The sequence below is a fragment of the Palaemon carinicauda genome, chromosome 17, assembly GCF_036898095.1.
Source record: "Palaemon carinicauda isolate YSFRI2023 chromosome 17, ASM3689809v2, whole genome shotgun sequence".
NCBI classification, from domain to species: Eukaryota; Metazoa; Arthropoda; class Malacostraca; order Decapoda; family Palaemonidae; genus Palaemon; species Palaemon carinicauda.
Window position 1 is genome coordinate 46,647,392 of NC_090741.1, and position 5,266 is coordinate 46,652,657.

A 5,266-nucleotide genomic window follows, 5' to 3' on the forward strand; every position below is an offset into this window, starting at 1 on the left:
CTTTTGCTTGAGGGTACAGTCGAGCACACTTTTCTTATTTCTCTTCCTCTTGTTTTTTCCTTTTTTTTCTTTTTTTTTCAAGTTTTTATAGTTTGTATATGAAAGATTTATTTTAATGTTGTTACTGTTCTTGAATTATTTTGTATTGTTCATTACTTCGCTTTTAGTTTATTTATATCCTTATTTCCTTTCCTCACTGGGCTCTTTTTTCCTGTTGGAGTCCTTAGGCTTATAGCATCCTGCTTTTCCAATTAGGATTGTAGCTTAGCAAGTAATAATAATAATAATAATAATATACTTCTCTTTTAGTTTATTTACAGTATATCCTTATTTCCTTTCCTCACCGGGCTTTTTTTTCCTGTTGGAGTCCTTAGGCTTATAGCATCCTGCTTTTCCAATTAGGATTGTAGCTTAGCAAGTAATAATAATAATGATAATAATATACTTCTCTTTTAGTTTATTTACAGTATATCCTTATTTCCTTTCCTCACTGGGCTCTTTTTTCCTGTTGGAGTCCTTAGGCTTATAGCATCCTGCTTTTCCAATTAGGATTGTAGTTTAGCAAGTAATAATAATAATATTAATAATAATAATAATATACTTCTCTTTTAGTTTATTTACAGTATATCCTTATTTCCTTTCCTCACTGGGCTATTTTTTCCTGTTGGAGTCCTTAGGCTTATAGCATCCTGCTTTTCCAATTAGGATTGTAGTTTAGCAAGTAATAATAATAATATTAATAATAATAAAAGGATGTATCATTAACGATTATACGATCATCTAGGCCTATTCTTGGTGCAATTAACTTAATGCCTATTTAATTATAGTCTCGAGACAATATACTTTCACGCTCCGTGGTTCAGTCTATCGTTAACATTTGAGCGTCAGAGCTAGACCTATGGGAGCAATCACAGTTCCATCTGGTTGAAATAATTTTCTGAAAGCTACAAAGCCTGGTATACCAATCAGGATTGTAGCTTAAGTATCATTAATATTATTACTTGCTAAGCTACAACCCTAGTTGGAAAAGCAGGATGCTATAAGCCCAGGGGCCCCAACAGGGAAAATGGGCCAGTGAGGAAAGGAAAAAAGGAAAAATAAAATATTTTAAGAACGGTAACAACACCAAAATAAATATTTCCTTTATAAACTATAAAAACTTTAACAAAACAAGAGGAAAAGAAACAAGATAGAACAGTGTGCCCGAGTGTACCCTCAAGCAAGAGAACTCTACCCCAAGACAGTGGAAGACCATGGTACAGAGGTTATGGCACTACCCAAGACTAGAGAACAATGGTTTGATTTTGGAGTGGCCTTCTCCTAGAAGAGCTGCTTACCATAGCCAGAGTCTCTTCTACCTTTACCAAGAGGAAAGCAGCCACTGAACAATTACAGTGCAGTAGTTAACCCCTTGGGTGAAAGAAGAACTGTCTGGTAATCTTAGTGTTGTCAGATGTATGAGGACAGGAGAATCTGTAAAAAATAGGCCAGACTATTCGGTATATGTGTAGGCAAAGAGAAAGTGAACCGTAACCGGAGAGAAGGATCCAATGTAGTAATGACTGGCCAGTCAAAGGACCCCATAACTCTCTAGTGGTAGTATCTCAATGGGTGGCTGGTGCCTTGGCCAACCTACTACCTAAAGAAGGAAAGTTTAGATAGAATAGAATTATAGCAGTAACAATATGAATAAGATTATGTAGAGAATAGCGATGAAGATGAAGAAAGAGATCAGGAAAGAAAATGTATTGATAACGAAATAATTGTCAATATTCAAAATGAGAACTTGATTAATATTTAATGTTGTGTACTATCTTATATTTATTGTTGGTATCATTTTCAATATAGTAATTATACGCTTGATTTACTGTGGTTGGCTTACGAACGTTTTTTAGCATTTTGAATTATTCAAAAATATTCATAATAGGAGTTTTTCACTCACTAAATTTCCTAAAGATTCATATAATAACTTTTATTAAATTCTACTTAATTACTGTTACATTACATCTGGCAAAGTATCGTTTCATTCTGAAGAAGTGTTTTAATTCTTTCATTCTACCTTGTTTCGAGTATTGTTCTCCTGTCTGGTGTTCAGCTGCTGATTCTCATCTTAATTTGTTGGACAGAAACTTACGGTCTATTAAATTTCTTATTCCTGATCTAGATATTAATCTTTGGCACCGTCGTTCAATTAGTTCGTTATGCATGTTACATAAGATTTTTCATAACTCTGACCATCCTTTACATTCAGATCTTCCTGGACAATTCTATCCTGTTCGTAATACTAGGCAGGCAGTTAATTCTAATAGCCAGGCCTTCTCTATCATGAGGCTCAATACTACACAGTATTCTAGAAGTTTTATTCCAGCTGTGACCAAGTTGTGGAATGATCTTCCTATTCGGGTAGTTGAATCAGTAGAACTTCAAAAGTTCAAAGTTGCAGCAAATGTTTTATGTTGACCAGGCTGACATGAGTCTTTTTATTGTTTATATATGACATATTTGTTTTTGACATTGTTAATAGTTTACAACATAGGACATATCTGTTTTGACGCTGTTAAGCTTGTCGCACACTGAGCCGGAACGGAACCGCCACCTAAGACACCGAAGCCTCAGAACAGAACAGAAACGACGTCCAGTGCTCTCACTGAGCCAGAAGCCACAGAACGGAACCGACGCAAAATTTTATATAAATGAAGGAAGTTTTGCTTAATCATAACTGAGTTTTTATTTAATTGATGTTACAATGATTAGATATTCTGTATATCAATCTTTTATCGAATCCATGAGCCAGATGTTTATATGTTTTCAAAAAAGAAATAATAATAATAATAATAATAATAATAATAATAATAATAATAATCAATAATCACTCCAAAATTCTTTGTATTAAATCATAAGTTCATATAATTTTTATTAAAGTACATTCGTCAAATTTCTGACATCAGCAAAATAATAATAATAATAATAAATAATAATAATAAATAATAATCACTCCTAAAATCTTTGTATTAAATCATATGTTTACATCATTGTTATTAAAATACATTCGTCAAATTTCTGACATCAGAAAAATATTGGTTGCTGTCACTCTAACCTCCGAATTCCTCGGCAACCCTCTCCAAAACAACCACTGCAGTCGTTCTGCGCATGCGTAGCCCGTCAGACGCCACCGACGCTTCAGAAAAAATATCTTTCAAAGAATACTGTGTCGGTTCCGTTCTGTTCTGGCCCAATGTGCGCAGCCAGGTAGGAATGCATGCTTTCGATTCCTATCGGACGTTTCGGTTCTGATCGGGCGGTTCCGTTCGGGCTCAGTGTGCGACAAGCTTTACTGTTTTTAGAATGATATATTTTTAATTTATTCTCATCATTTATTTATTTCCTTATTTCCTTTCGTCACTGGGCTATTTTTGCCTGTTGGAGCCCTTGGGCTTATAGCATCTTGCTTTTCCAACTAGGGTTGTAGCTTGGCTAATAATAATAATAATAATAATAATAATATGCAGACCTATGTAGACCCATTTCTAGTTCAACTTGGACCGGTTCTAATGAGGGCTGGTCTAGCAGGAAGACCCCGGGGGTTATAAAGCTCGTTTGATCTACAACGACGTCGCCAGGGTTGCCAAACGGCGGAATTCTGGGGCTAATGACGGAAAAATAGGTCTACAGAGGGATCCTCATCATTTCAATTTCCGATTATTACTCTGTCTGTGGCATAAAATATTTCCGCATGTTTATCAAGGTTAAAAATCATATTATTTGGCATATAAATCTGCTTTATATTTTCAATATGCGTCTATGTTTTTATATCTGTTTATCTGTGTTGTATTTTGAACTAAAACTAATATAACAAATTATAGAAATTGTGAGTATATATTTGGTTAATTTGGCGGATGTTTTGATGGTTTTCGGTATTACAGCTTATAAAAGCCGTTTTCCTTATCAGGCGAAATTCTTAGGCGGATTCAGTGGCAACACTGCAGTTCAGATCGTAGTAGATAGGGTGACGTGAACCAGGGCTATTCTGAAGGTTTGACCGTTAGCAACAGACACTGGCCGTTGCTCATAGCAGGGGACTATGGCTGTCGCAAAAAACTAGGTTTATAGACTATTTTTTTTTTTATAGTTTCAGACAAATTGTTACGTGCGAATAATAATGAAAATAATTAATGCAACATGTTTATATAGCGATTTCTGCTTCTTTACTTCGGTCTTACATTGTATTTGAAATTGTTTCTATAGTTTAGGCCTATTAGTAAGCTATTATCACTTCATATATGAATTATATAAATGTACCTAAAATGCATTGGTATGTAATCGAAGTTTGTTGAATATGGGCTTACATACAATATTTAGAATATTACCAACATCTGAAAACAATATTAATATTATTATTATTGTTACTTCTATTGAAATTATTAAAATTGTTGAAATAATTGTTATAGAATTTTACTTTTTATTTCGCTAAATTTCGTTTTAACTTCATTATTATTATTATTATTATTATTATTATTATTATTATTATTATTATTATTATTGTTGTTGTTGTTGTTATTATTATTATTATTATTAAAATATTCTATTTTGATTGCTAATTACTTCTCTTGTAGTTTATTTATTTCCTTATTTCCTTGCCTCACTAGGCTATTTTATTTTCCCCGTTGGAGCCCTTGGGCTTATAGCATCTTGCTTTTCCAACTAGGGTTGTAACTTAGCAAATAATAATAATAATAATAATAATAATACAATTATTATTATTATTATTATTATTATTATTATTATTATTGTTGTTGATGAGGATGATATTATTGATATTAATATATGAATAATTAATTTAGCGAACAATCATTTTAATTTCAAGTAATCTCCTCTGATTAATAAGTTTTAATTGTAATCCTTTTAATTTAATCCAGTAGTGGGATTTATATTAATTTAATTACAGAGGATAATATTTTTAATAATTTACTTATAATGAATTTATTGTTATCAAGTAAATTCAATCAATACATATTTATATCAAATATGTTTGTTAATTAATTCTGATAATTTTCCCAATTATTCATTAATTCCTTCAAATTATTTATAAGCTCTTTAATTATTCCAATTAATGATTTATTTAATCATATAGTTTTATCATTTTATTTACTCCATCTGATGATTTATTTACATATTTATTCATTCTATGTAAATGTTTTTCCAAACTTCTATTGTTTTCATATAATTATTCATCTGGTTATTATTATTATCGTTAATTATACCATTC